This window comes from Lepisosteus platostomus, chromosome 11, assembly GCF_059453375.1.
Source record: "Lepisosteus platostomus isolate fLepPlt1 chromosome 11, fLepPlt1.hap1, whole genome shotgun sequence".
Taxonomy (NCBI): Eukaryota; Metazoa; Chordata; class Actinopteri; order Semionotiformes; family Lepisosteidae; genus Lepisosteus; species Lepisosteus platostomus.
The window spans coordinates 40,491,794-40,507,435 of NC_142621.1; the positions used below are offsets into that span (position 1 = coordinate 40,491,794).

Below are 15,642 nucleotides of genomic sequence, written 5' to 3' on the forward strand. Positions count from 1 at the left end.
AAAACAGCATTTCTTCAGTCTGGCCCTTATTCAGTGTTTTTTTTTTTCTTTTTGGCTAGAATACCTCTCAGACACCTGCTTAGCTGTTTTTAAGCTGAGATCTCTCACTTCACTCTACCACAACTCTTTCCACCTGAGACCTTAACTGACTGTGAAACCAGATGTCCAGAGAGGGAATTCTGGGTAGTAACCAAACCCAATATAGTAAGACAAGGTCCCGAGGACACAAGGAGAGACTAAGAGGGAGAACAAGTATGACTGAATGAATTTTTTACACAGGTTCGTGGGGGTTTGGAACAAATTGTCCAAATATGTTGTTAATTGTTACAGTTTTTTGTGGGATCCCTCAAGAAACAGCTGACAAAATCCTTAGATTCATACAGTAAACCGCTTGCAACCAAAAGAACAACATGGGCTGAACCTTTCTTATGTTTTCATGTATGCTAAGTATCACCCTGACAGATACAATTTACGCTCCCAAAATTATACAATTTAGGTAATTAAATTCATGATGGCTTAAAAAACAGATAAAAAAATGAAGTGAATCAAGTAAACATTTTCAAATGTCTCTGATTCTTTGTTTTGGAGGACTGTTTCTCTCCCCCAGCTGAGAAAAATCTGTGGAAAAGAGAAAGCTACTTCAGTAGGTCAGCATTATGGTTTTATACAATCATTTCTGTCCTACATTATTTTCCTGTATTTTGTGTGGGAGTGGTGAAATGAGCCTTTTTTATCATTGTCTATGTTTTAAAGATGCAGCATTCCTTCAGTCTAGTAGGTGGATTCCTTGACAGGAAATTTGGCTGTCTTAAAAAATAAATAAGTACATAAAAATAAATTGAAAAGCTACTCCTGTATGGCTAAAATGCAAGGAAAAATAAATCTTGGAACACTTACTTCCAAATGCAACTAGCCATAATAGGAAATCCGGTTTGTCCTTTTCATAGTTTTTGTGCTATGTAACTGCTAGGTAAAAAAATATTAAAAATCTTCTTTAAAGTTATATATCAAATGCACAACCTTCAGATCCTGCTGACCTCACTAAAACATTGTGGAAATTGTCATTAATATACAGCTTATAATAATTACAGAATATTTTTCTTTCCACTTAAAAAGTTTAATCCAGGAAGATAATAATAATAAACTTTATTTTATATAGTGCCTTTAAAGGTAGCTTCTCAAAGCGATTTAAAGAAGAACAACAATATAAAAAATACACAAGAGGTTCACAATGAAAATACACAATGAGAGGAGACAGTAGATGGGGATACTGGGTGCTGTTACAGTAATCTACGCTCCTTGGAACCTGGACAGCATTGAAGTCTTCACCAGATAGAGTCTTTTATTGCTGGGGATTTCTTCACTGTATGGGAAGTCGCTTTTGCCAATCTGAAGGCTGGGACAGCCTGTTGGACTGTGGTCTAAAAGAAAGATATCCGTTTCAAGGTCCCTAGATCCTTCTCCTCACACAAAAGCACTGTTTCTTTGTTGTCTCTCCCTCTTCAGTAATTAGGGTCTGTGTATCTTTCACTGCAATACCCATGTTTGGCTATCTTGAGTTAGCTTTCATAAGCAAACTAAACCAATATCAACCCAATTCAAGTACACCTTGTCTTTCCCTTGTACTGTACATGGCACACTGGTCATTTGACTCTAACACCAACATGTAGCGATAGTTCCATATTATCTGCCAGAACAACACACATGCACAGTAAGTACATTGTGACCTCCATCAAGCATTGATTGGAACTGATTTGCTTTCATAAAGCAAATTCGGGGCATAGTTTCATAGATCATCATTGTATCTGGTGGAATTATTTATTGATTGTTTTTCTGCCTTTCATTCATTTTACTAGGTTCTCTGTAGCAGGCCTAATAACACTGTGAGGATCTTATTGCTCTTTTACAACGTTGACTTCTCTCATTCTAAGTTTAACTGAAACAACCTGGTGTTGCTCTCCACTCAAAAACTTTCTTTGTTTCAACATCCTGTAAGATGTCCTGTCTTTTAGATGGTCAAGTGTGTCCAATATGCCTCATATTTTACGGTATATCCTTGTGAAAATGTGTAAGGACTCCCTCATTGTTGACATAAACATACCTTAAAACATTAGGCTACATTGAGCAACACTTATACAGTAGTATTGTACTTATTGTAGACATTCTAATTTCTGCTAACCGAGAAATTCAACTTGCAGGAGTCCCTAAAACTCAACTTATGTATGCTACAGTACTGTATGTTCAGAATTTGGCAACTATAATCTTGACTAGGTCATGCATTAATCGTCAAAGCACATGTCTGGATTCCTTGCATCAGTGTGCTCTTTCGAGTTCTTTAAACTCTTTAGGCTTATGTTCAAGGCTCTGAATGGTATGGCACCTCAGTATCTGGCTGGTATCTCTACTCCGTGGGCACACTGTTTGTCTGTACTTTACGATCTGTACTCAGAGCTCTGGCACACAATCCCAAAAGAACTCTGTGAATCGGCCACATTGGGCATTTTTCAAATCTAACAATGAGATTTACTTTTTACAAATGCTTTTTGTTGTGATTGTTTTGTCCTTTGTGCTAGATTTTTCTTATGTACCTTTGTAATTGTAATTAAATTTTTATTTATGTGCGTTTCATGTATTGTAAGCTTTGAAATGATTGCTTTCAAATATCCTCCTTAAAATAAATCTTATTATCACAAAGATTGTTGTTTCTGTTCAGCATCCTATTGAGAATGCTTTGAGTTCTGGAATTTGCATGTGTGTGCTGAACTCATTTATTGTGAGGACGATTTATTATTCAAAGCATTTCCTGTATTATTTACTTTTTAGCATTTTATTAAAAATGAAGTTCTTTATTCTTGCACTCCTAATCTCTTCATTTTTGTATTTTATCATTTTATGAGGTATGATCTGAGAAATGCTGTGTCAGGGCTCAAGAAAGTTATTTTCCTGGAAAGGGTTAAAAACTATTGACTATGAGTGTATACATCAGTTTGCTATTAGATATTGTCTTAAGACCACTTTGTAATAATGTCTCTATGACCTCTATGAACTATATCCTAATAAGCTGACAATATTACAGCATTTGGCAGCTATTTTGTTTGTTTTCCATTAGGTGCATCTATTGAACACAGTTGAAATTATGTATACATTTCTTTTTATTTAAAGGAAATAACATTTTTGATTTTATATTGACCATGGGAAGAATGTGTACACCATTGTGGCTGTTTTTATTGAAAAAATAAAAAGCTTTTTAAATTTGCATTCTAACAGTGAAAAAGAACACAAATCTTTGTGATCTCTGCATTGCACATTAATCACGGCAGCCAGGGACCATTTTATGTGGCTTTTTTCTGTTTCAGTTTGATCCTGAAAAGATCTTAGTTACTGTATCTTGACATCTCACAATTGACCTGGACAGAGATTTGTCATTTCTGCTAGATATATGTATTTGCACTACTGTAGGTGTTTACTTTAATAAACATTAATGTCCATTGATCAGCTTCTTTCTGACTAGAGCTAAAAAGGAAAAACACATGTTGAAGTTTGTTCTGTGTAGGAAGAAAGAGACTCAACAGTGCTGCAGTAGCGATTACTTTCTCTAGGATGTACCCTGGAAGACACACAAATCCACGATCAGTGGTTACCTAGAATGCTTAAGACTGGAAGTATATTATGTTTCTTTGTTGATGGAGTCCATCTACCATCTGAAAATCCCTGCTGTGATTCTGAGACCGTGCACAGTGAATGTACAGTACCTGGGAGGAAAGCAGGTGTGATTCTACAAATGGGTCAAAGAGTGGCCTTCCACTGTGGCATTTTCTTTTTAAAAAATGCTGTTTTTCCATGTGAATGGAACCAAGCACTAGGCCCTGTTTGTGGATATGATGTACGAATTGGGATTTATACTTGTACAAACTCAAAATCAGAGGAGACAGAAAAAGTGCTTAATGGCGTTAAAAAATGTAATGAAGTTCACTGGATCATAAGATCAGGTGCTTTACAATGACATTCAGTTTTCCTCCAAAGGATGGTTTCAAGCTGGAATGGATGTTATTAAATTATTGTCAGTTATTGAGCTTTCCCTGTAGGCGCTATGGCTAGTTGGGGCCTCACTGCAAGGTTTATGACCATAAATATTAAATGTTTAAGGTATATTTACATTGTCGTAATAGTGAACCAAAATTTTATACACGGTGGGAATTAAAATGAATGGGCAATAAATTAAAAATCTTGGAAAACCTTTTTGTTGAAGCCCTTTCTGCAACAATTAACAGAGAAAAGTCCTCAAAATGTTTTATTGTTTGTGGTCACAGGTTGATCAATAACTTCCCTGCAGGGAGGTATTTTCTAATGCACTTTATCAGCACACTTCCCTGTAGTGGCTGATTGAACAAGGAAGCAGTTACAGCATTGCAAGATGGCAGTTACTTTGAAACATTGGAGAGGTGTTCGGCTACAATTACACAACTACGCTGCGATTGAATCAACATAAAAGGTCTGCTAACAAGGAATATAATCTCATTTAATAATAATAAAAGTGCAGAGAAGGCAGAGCTAAACATGGAACAATGAAGCAAACAGACACCAGGGAGTTAGGCCAATATTTTATCTTGAAAATTAAACTTGACGGTGGGACACTGGAGCTTTAATTTAGCTGAAGCTATTTTATAATGAACCCGACTGGTTTCTTATGGTTAGCAGTAGAACAAGGAACAACCATGCACAGGGTCAAGCAATGCAAATCTATAATAACATATTGAACTGTTGAAACATCCGTGCACATTGCAAACAAATGACAGCACTGTACTTTGTCTTATTAGGTTCACTGCTCAATTCATTCAATCACTGGCACTAAGAGGACTTTTTGATTGCTAGGCGGGTTGAATATTTTATTATGGATTATAATGGATATTGTAACAAAATAGCACTCCCAAGTATGGAAATACATTACTGGCTGTGATGTATGAGACTGAAGAGTAATGTAGACACAATATGTAGTCTATTAGAAAATGTTTGAATTTAAATGCCAAATTATTGATAAAAATAATAAGGTTGTGTTAATGAGAATGATCAAACTACCACAAACTTTAATGAAATACAGAAGTATAATGAAAACGGAGCGATGCATTATAAGTGTTAAAATGAGAAAATAGTTAAACAGCTAAAGTAAAGCTCGTCTCTTAATTATTAGTGCAGGAACATGGGCGCATTGCATTATCATCATTATCCAGTGCCATTATTGGAAAAGCATTATCAGAGATCATTTTCACTTTCGCTGGCTTAAACATTTTCTCAGTATCTGTGAGGTATACTCTCTAAAAGATGAGTAAAGCACATCCAAGCCTGTTGAAGTCAGGAGTCAAGGCAGCTTCTGCATGTTAACCCCTGCATAGTTCTATCATGAGTTTAGGGAAGAATGAAAAAATAGCACAAATAGTGAAATGTCAATCATGTTACTGAAGCCTTTTCAATGTTCTGTACAGTGTGATATCCATACAAACCTCATCTTTAGTCATGCAATGCAGCAAATACTGTAAATACTACTTAAGGCTTTCATACAAGGTGGCATGTTGGATGATCTGCAAGTACATCAATTGGATTGGGACAGATGTGTAATATTGCCCTGTACTTGGCGACTGTGGTACTTCTGAAATTGTATCAGACTTCAGGAAGGTTTCCTGATATTTTATTTTTTTGTTTGTTTTTCCAACACTTGATCCAGTTTCATACGTATACAGTATATGTGGAAATTATATATGTTGTACAGTACAAATTGTTTAATTGGCCAGATTTACTCATCTGGAAGAGAATAGCACTCTCCTTATCACAAACATAATGTACACTATGATGGATTTTGAAGTAAAAAAAAAAATCTAGCGGTGTTTTACACTTTGAAAGGCGTGAATCAAGACTCCTCTTTAAATAACGCAGCATACTTTTTCTTTAGCCAAGGCTGGAATCCTGTGAATTGCGGAAAAGAAAAGGGAAGACTGCTTTACTCACCTTTGGCCGCGTTCTGTATGTTTAAGAAAGTGCTACTGTTTGTGACCCTTTCCCTGTTTCCCTGTTTGGGGAGCTATTTGTGTTCCCTATTCTAATGGCCCAATGCAGTACAGCTGACCAGCAACGCCCCTGTTGTCAGCGGCTGCGATACTCAGCGGAGTGGACTGAAGCGCAGTGGAAGGCGGCTGCGTCTTTAAAAGGGAGACGGCAGCTTCTTTCTGCTGACGGCAGGAATTTGATTCGGAGCATGCCCATTAGAGGGAGCCATAAATCCTGAGCTCTTCGAGCTGGCTGTGTCAGCAGTCCATGGAATGAATTGATATTAAACGCGACAAAAAGCCTCTTTAATTCAGCCTCCACTAGGCCCCCTTTTTTCCCTCCTATTCCGGAGCTGTAATTGAAAAGGGGAGAAAGAGCCCTGCAACGCAGAAGCTGCCATCGTAAAACGCCTGCAATTACATATGGCCCATCTATTATTTAAAAATCTCATTAATTAAATATTATTTACAAATAAAAGCATACCCCCCCCTTTTTAATTCTCTCTCTGCTGCTGTCCCTAATCCTGGCATGTATGAAATAAGCCTGGGAATTCTTTCTTTTTTGGTTCCTTCTGTTAAATTAGTTAATTAATTTATGTATTTATTCATTTACCAGAAGCTGCAATAAAAAAAAGCATTTCCACATTAAATGTTTTTGGGTTTTTTTTTTTCATTTCAACCTCTGTTGCAGCAGCGTTCTTGTGTTTAAACAGCGACATGATGGCAGAGCTGTGATATGGACACTTTGTGGCAGCGGTGTTGGGTCTTCCCCACTGATACTGGCAGGACCATCCAGATTTTACCAAGGCTAGAGGGCAGCCAGTTCTAAATCTTAGCTTTCTTCCATTATAAAATGAATGTGAGTGTTGTCCCAATTCACTGGAGTATTTAAAATTGATTACGAAACATTAAAACATGCACTCTATGAGTAGACAGTGTGTAAACTCTCTCTGATAATTATCTCTGATAATTAAATATTCCCCAAAACCTTTTATAAGGCTATTTTTATTAAAGTGTTTCTGTTCGTTTAGAGGATATTATTAAGTGTTTGATTGTATTTTTAATTTCCATGGAAAGTCAAATTTGGAGTCCCTACTTGTTGTTAAAAAGTTTTTCAAAAAAATGGTTCCTTTACCATACGAATTACCGTGGCTTGATCTACAGTATACTGTTTAGTACAGGTGAGCTCTGTTTGTTCTTTCTGTGATTGCAAAGAGTTTTCCCTCTGAGCTCAGGGGATTCCCCTCCGACCTCCAGCTCACAGGCTGATTTTCAGGGCTTTTTGTTCCAGGAAAAAAAGCAAAACCTTTAAAAAAAAGATGGAAAATGCTGAAGTCACAAGTTTATTTAGAAAAAAAATCTAACAGAAGATGTAAGAAGAAGGAAATCTACTAATATTCTGCATGGCATAAACCTTAACAATGTATAATTGTTTTAATGTGACCCAAATACGTATTTGTTTATTGTTTTGCCATGTTTGTTTTAATATTGCATTCATGATTAAAATTAAAATTATTTGAAATAAGATCAAATAGAAGCACATTTGATTTTAAATGGCATTGATCCATATTGAAATGCAATCAAAAGTTTACCTCCCCTCTTAGAATTTCATGACATTCATACTCTAACATTATGCAGATAACCCAACTGCAAGCAGTGTCTTAATTTATCACAATTTTACTGTAGCACATTTTGTTATTTAATTGCAAAAGTCTTTTATATCACAAATCTGATTTTGTAACCCAGTTTCCTTAGTGCCAGAGTAACCCAGGACTCTTGTCTATTGATTGTACTATGCAAGAAGTGCTTAATACTGTCAAACATCTGGCAGTGTTATATTTTAGAAACATTTTTCTAATGTCAATCAGTGCACCCCGTCTTTAACCCTCTCCATTGCACACTGAATACTTTTTCAATCGACGTCCTTCATATCTATCTTTAGTTTTACCCCACGTGGCAGGAAGAAGTGGGGGAGGGAAAGCAGGGGGCTGCAGGCATTTGATTTTCATTTTTATGATGCGGGAAACAGAATTAGCATCACAGCACAGAGCAATGTCGCTGGAGAGCAGGGGCTACAAGCCGAACGATTTCACTGCAATCAAAACAGTTATCTCACCAATTGTTTGGGGGCACCACAGCCTGTCATTACATTAACTGATGATCAGGGTGGCTGGAGAGATGGTTTTGGAATCTAATGCAGAGTCTTTCTCTACATCTGCACCTTCTAAACATGACAGCAGGGAGATTCACCCTGATCCCTCCCCACCACACCCCTGTCACACCATAAGGTACTGTATATCAGGATACCCCCCAAAAAATTGTCCCTACACATACACTGACCACACGATACAACCTAGAATGATTTTCTTTATTTTAAGATTTTTGCCACTATCTTCCTTTACCTTGCTCCTGACAATGTGCCCCTCCATTAAATTTCACATCACTAGTGCAACCCTCATATGAGTGAAGAGGACTGTCCTCTGCTCTCACCCTTTGCCGAGACCTTTGTTCCACCCGCTGAACCCAATCACTGGTTATTGCTGAGCTACTGAACCCAGCAAGATGGAGTTCAGCTCCAATTGCTCTGTCTGGTCTCAGCTAAGTGCTCACAGTGAGGATGTTCAATCCCAATGGATTTCCCCCTCCTTATCCCAGAACAGCATCAGGGTTAGGACTTCCCAGGACTTTCCAGTCAGCATTGTCAATTGGTGATTTTTTTGCTTTGCAGTTGTCAAACTTGATCACCTTACAGACTTCTAATGGATTGCATCCTTTGGAAGCAAGATGATCTGCAATGCAATGTAAATATCCCATAATCCCACCGTTGATTGTTACCTACAGCTTTTTGTCTTCTATTCTTTTCCTTCTGTTTATGTGCATGATGTTGGACAGGGCTTTAAAGGAGATGGAATACTATTCAGTTTTGCTATACCTTTAATTCTCAATGTTTAACTTCAGAATTAGTTGTGTAAATGCAAGAGCATGAGACTTTCTGAATTTGTAGATACTTGACTCTTTTGGTGCAATTTGTTTAATGATCTAAGGATTTAATCAATTGCATCCCACCTGTTAAAAGGTTGCAGATTGACTAGGGCATCTATTTTAGAATACCAGTTTGTGTGAAGAAGTGTTTTTTGTGTTCTGCTCTGCATGTTTCTAAATTCGGCTTTGTATAATGATTCTGTTTTCTTGGTAGTCTATAATTTCTCCATTTAAATGACTCCTTGAGTTCTGAATTCAGATTTCTGAATATTTGAATACTTGGCTTCAAGTATTCTTCTTTATAAAAATGGAGCCTATGAATTCTGGAAACCCCATGCACCAATGCTTAACACTTCGTTTTTACTCCACTAATTGTGATGAGTTAGACATTGTTGACTTTATTGAAAGAATAACTTAACCGAATGAGAATGGGAGTTCGAAAGACAGAGAGAGGTACAGGCTCTATTGATGTAGTGCAATACACAGCAAGTTTTTAATATTGATGTATTTTTTTAATATAAAAGCTTTGCATATGTATTATAACTCCATATTTAATTCAGCTGAAACTTTTTTTCTCTTCCATGTTTTGTAGTGTGTCAGTATAATGCTGCCCTCTTCTTTCCTCAATTTTCTGATGAATTTGGGATTAGTTGTGGCATTTGACAGCTGAAGTCCTTGATTATCCAACCAGCTATCTATTGTATATCACTCAATGTGCAGTAAGTATCTCCTAAAGAGATTTTGCTGGGAGTGCAATAATAAGACCAGGAATAAGTTGTAAAAAATTAATTGCTTCAGTTGCGGTGATAAATTGGCATCAACAGGTATGCCTTGTTCCAGCTATAACCCTGTTCAGGATTTTTTAATGTCAATTTGATTTTTTTAAATGTTACTCTTTTTTGGCTTTCTAGCAAAGCTAGAAATTTGTATCAGTGTCATCCTTTCAGAGGTCAGAAGATGCAACATTAAGCAACTGATTTATTCCACCTCCTATTTCAGAAATTGCTGTAGAACTTTGCAGTGTCAAATGGACCCCAAAGGCACTGCTGTTCATCAGTTCAGTATTTATGATTCAAGAACATATTATTGTATTTAACTTAAGTAGGAAACACTCAGTACCTTTTCTATTTATAGTGTTAGCTGCTATAACCTTGAAGAATTTGTAGCTGAAAGGTAGCTGTCTGTACTTACTTTAACTGTTTCATCGATCTATATAAGATGTCAATATTTCCAATGAATAAAAATGAAACTTGAGACGTGGATGTAATTTATTAAATAAAAAAGTTCAAAGATTCTGCAGTATAACCTCTTAAGCACTGTGCACATTTCATGAATGGCGCCATGTGTTCTACATTAAAATACACTTTTCAAAAAAAGTGTATATAATCACATCAGAGTTCCAGTCGAGTTCCAGCCGTCAAAACCCTATCCTGGAAAGCACCGGGAGTAAGGCAGGATACACGCTAGTCCATTGCACCCTTGCACACACATACTGTACACCAGTGAGAATTTTACAGAAGCCAATTATCATACCAGCATGTCTTTGGACTGTGGAAGGAAACAGGGCACTCCCAGGCAAACACTGAGAAAACACAAATCCCAGGAATTGGTTCCTGGACCTCAACACTCGGAACTCAGGCACAAATGCTAACCACTGCACTGCCATGCCTCTCAGTGTTATGTCATTTAGAACATTAATGTGGACATACTGTATCAATACAATTTGCAATATTTACACATTGTAGAGTGCATCTCATACAGTAAGTCCATTAATATAAGATTTGGAATAAAAAATCATGATGTTTAGCCAATTTTGTACAGTATGCCTTCTGTCTCTGTGGTACATTAATTTTGTTTTACACGTGCTTTTCACCAGACACTGTTACTTTTTCAGTGAAGGGTGTTGTTTCTCAGACACTAACTCCCTTCTTGTATTGCTTTTATGGAAGGATATTTTCTTTCAGAGATCTAAAGTCTTTCATGATGTACCGGAAACAAACTCTTTGCTTAATATCTGAACCTTTGAGTGTACTTTGTTTACAGCCATATTTGATGGATTGAGTTGAAAGAAACAATCATCAGGTTTCAAGTATGCATACTCAGCAATGTGTTTTTTTGTTGATTTAATGGTATTTGCCTCAAGTCATTGAAAGCTACAGTAGATTTAAGTACTTTTGATTAAAAATAACATTCTTCACATTTGTTCAAACTGGAAAAAAGTATTAGTCATCCCCTAAAATGTGATTAATGTGTACAGTATTTCAGTTTTAGAAATGTTATAAAAAATGTTTCAACTGTGTCAAGTAGTTGTTTTTGTTATTTCTTCTTGTTATTATTTTCTTTATTCATTCCCTAGTATTTTCTTATGACTGTCTTGAGAGTGTCTGCTGAGTTTTAAAGTAAAAAAGATTTAACAGTTGCTAAACTTAAATTGGAATTCATAGGAAGTTCCTATTGCTCTTGAGAGCTCTGTAAAGATGTGTTTGGAATGCATTCCAAGATGATAAATGACCGTGGACATTTGAATAAAAATATCAAAGTTGTTGTGAGAATACCTTCAGCCAAAGAGACAGCAGTGGAAAGCAATGAGTTTGTTAAGCGCTACATGGTGTTGAGTATCGCTTTAATCTGCTCTGACACTGCCATTACTGAACAAGGTCAAAGCCATTGAGGCCTCTTTGTAGACTAATGGTTGCAACTCCTGGCTAATGTCCAGAGCAGTGCTGGTCATTGCATTGTAGTGGCTCAGATATCATTACCTCTGATACCTTACATCAAACTCACTTGGTCAAGCTTCAAAACAGTCAATAATATACAATTTGAAAATCTGGCCAGTTTGCAGAAATAGAAAAGAGATATTGGAAATAAAAATGGATGTAAGATCTGACACTAAGGATTCTTCATCTTTGACGATTTATTACATGGATAAGAGGAGGGTAAGGGTGTGTGTATGTGGTGGTGTGTGGGGTGGGGGAGCCAAATTACTTTGAGTTGAATAAATGTGCAAATCATTGCACCCAGTTACTGACCCTCTCCATTTCACGCAAGCAGCTTTTACTTTTCCGTCAATGGAAATCTCATTGCCAGGAAAACGATCAATCTTAACCCAATTACTCCTGTGGAAGTGCACACACAATATTCCACTTTCACTGTTTTGGTGTGTTTGTTTTGCATTTAAATCGCCGCTGTTAGACACTCGACCATATGCATTTCAGAAAGAACCCCGGTGTGCCCCAGGCAGGTGAAGGGGAACTCTCAATTTGGACGGGGTCATGATGGAGACCTGGAGTTAGATTGCTTTGCAGACTCATAAACCCCATATCAAAGTGTATTCATCTGTACAATCTTCTCAAGCTCTCTGAATTTTTTTTAAATAACCATAACCTTTGGTAACCCCTGGGGACCTCATATAAATAATCCAGTTTTAATCTAGTACTCTGTTTAATGCCCCCATTGCTGACAGCATATTTGCAGCTATTGGCTTGCACTTGTATTCTGTGAATCTGTCAGTTACCTTGCGTTTCTCTTTTACTCTGTTCCTGTCTTTCACTTCTTGCCATTTTAATTGCTGTATCTGTCAAGAAGTTAATTTTCTATGCAGTTTATTTAGAGCCATCTCTCTATTACTCTGTTTTACCTGTGCACTTCTCTTCAGAACACACTGATATTTCAGTTCGTTATGTACTGGATTGCACACTGCACATGTGAATGGTCAGAAAATTGCTCTTTTGTGGACTGAACAGTGTCCTTGTGTCGTTTCTGACTTGTACAGAACCCCTGTGCTAAAAATGGATAAGTACGACCAGTTAGCTATGTAGCTGGATTGCCTACAATTATTTTTTTTTTACTCATGACAAGTGGGTTTACTAACTATCAAAGATCTGCATCTGCTTAAAATTCCTCCCTCTTAATAAGGGCACAGGCAAACTGAACAGACACAGCCTGGTATTCCTATATCAGCATTTGTTAAGACCCCCTTGGGGCGTTTATCGGATTTAACTCAAAATTGGTATGACAAGAGTTTAATTAGAAAGTTGGATGATTTCACAGGATTGCTGGAAAGAGTTGGAGTGAAGAGCCGCACAGATGCTTGCCATTGAGTATCCTACCCTGTCTGTAGCCTGCTAATGAAATGCACACTTTTCTGTAAATAACTGGTTAGCATGAGTTGCAGAAGGGCCACTAAAAGGAGCACACCCTTTGCCTGCTTGTTCTGTTTATATGGAAATGGGAAGTAACACAGAGCCCCCATCATATAAAATAAGTTACCCCTTTCCACCAAAGTAGTGGTGTAATCTTCTGGATTTCAGACTTGTTTGATAAATAATGTGCCAGTGTCTGCTTCATACTGTAGGTGCTATGCTGCCTATTTTGTATCACAGGGCTGCGCAATAATCAAAACTGACCAGCTGATCTCTAGCTAAATGTTGTTGTGCTTAGCTCTGTATGTGCCAGTTCACAGGGAGAGTGTATGATCATGCAGTGTCCAGCTCTTTTCTTCACTGCAATTCCTAAGCAGATTGCCAGCTCATGAATAGCCAATGCTGCCCTTCTGCCCTGCTGTCCAGCTGGAAATGAGATGTGGCATCTCAGCCGGGCTTCTCTGGACACGTCTATTTATTTGAAAGATGGGATGAAAACCGTTCTTTGGCAGACACAGCAAAACTCGGAAATGAAGCAAGAGGCATCGCATGTAACGATATGGATTCTGAGCTATAGCTGTAAATGAAAAGGTTCAAACGTGACTGTCATTTTGGTGATACAATAATATTAATTTGTAAAAGTATAATTGTCTTTATTTGTTCACTTGAAAACAGATTCTGGAATTCACTGATCATTCTGAACTAAAGCTAATCATTTTCATCTTTTTTAATGAGATTTCTTTTTTAAATTTGGAAAACCAGAATATCTTCCAGCATGCCTTAAGATATTCACCAGCAGTTCCACAAATGTACTGAAAAAAAGTAAAAAAAAAGTTCAGTTTACAAAATCTTCTGATATCATGTCTGTTTTCTCTCTAGAATCCTGAATATAAAAATGTTTTCTTAATAGGTAATGAGTCTTGAAATCCCCAATTACAATTAAAACAACAATAATACAGCATACAAAATCTACTAAAATAAAAAAGCTCAAAATCGGTCTTCCAAAGGTTTTATTTTCCATGGAAGAAGAATTGTGTTCAATTAAAAACAAAACTCAAAACAATTAATCTCTGGGTCTGCAGCACAGAAACGCGTTGTGCCAGGAGGCCTGATCTGAGAACTTGGAGGCAACAACCGAGTGCTGTTACTAATGGGTTTTGAAATTCAGAGTAAAGCAGCAACTGAAGGACAGGGAGGTATTTGATTAGCACCAGAAAGGACCCAGTACTGAAAGGCTCCTGTCGACACATGGGTCTCCAACAAGACCTGTGGGGCTGTCAGGGAGGGGAGGGGGCCAGTGAGTTTGAAGTGTGCCAGAACTGCTGTTCACATGGAGAGGAATGGATGGGAAGGCTGGGTGATTTCCAGAGAATTTTTCTTTCTTTCTTTTTTTTTTTACTCCAGTGCCTTATTCACTCCACAATTTCTTAGAGAATGGCAACTGTGCCATTTGTAACCTTCAAAAAAGAAAAAAGAAGTGAAATTTCAAAACTTGGCTTTAGTAAGACAGCCAAGCACACATTAAAAGGTGGACAAAATGAAGACCTAACATTGAGTTTATATTTGTAATCGATCTTTTATGAATAGCTGGAGCAAACAGCTCTGTTGTCAAAGCCAATAATGCAACTTCTTTCCAGAACTGGCTGGACGAGGTCCGTGAATCAATTAGCTACTATGACACAAATGAGCTAGACAGGCTGAATGGCTTCTTTATTCTCTCGTAAGAATGGCAATGATGAAAAGGAAGTCATGTGCTGCTTCATCTTATTCTTAAGACCCTGTTGATCCAAATGCCTTCTAATGGTCCAGTGAAGTACCATCTGCCTTTCATCTTTTTAGATTCTGTCATACATTCACCACTCTCTGTGTAAGGGGTCCCTGACCTTGCTTCGTCTACGGAGGTATCTGGAGAGGTCAGTGGTCTCTGGCCTCTGTATGAGCGCTATAATAGTTTTTTATTGCAATTAATATGAACCAAATATTAATTATGAACTAAATATTAATATTAATATTAACAATTAATATTAACTAAACCCTGTCGACTAAATGAGACACTTATTGACAGCTAATAATTCATTCTACAAGCGCTAAAAATTAGGTTCATTTCAATCCATTACAGACATTTCAGTAGAATATGATTAACTTGCTGATTTAATTTATTGCATTGTGTTGTACTCTTCATGTTCTTTTCTTTATGCTTGAACAGAAACGAGTCAGGATTTCTGCTTCCTTTTTTTCCCCCCTTGACTATCAGAGTCTGTGGTGCTCAGCCAGGTGTTGAGCACAGAATGATTTTTGAGGTAGCCCTTCCTTATTCCACCGTAACTAAGCTGCTTTGAAATGACCTGTAAACATGCTTCATATGCTGTTTGTATGTATAGAAAGAGTTTTGTCCAACAGCTATTGCATTAGAGTTTTTCAGTCATATGATCTTGTGCAGTAGCTACTATTAACTGTCCCTGGGAAAAAAATGTGAAAAT

The 15,642-nt window shown here is 37.2% G+C and overlaps 1 protein-coding gene across 12 annotated transcripts in view; it reads left to right on the forward strand.

Moving 5' to 3' along the window:
- Positions 1 to 15,642, forward strand: part of LOC148652662 (RNA binding protein fox-1 homolog 3) — a 514,276-nt gene that overhangs the window by 251,164 nt on the left and 247,470 nt on the right. The window lies entirely within an intron of this gene.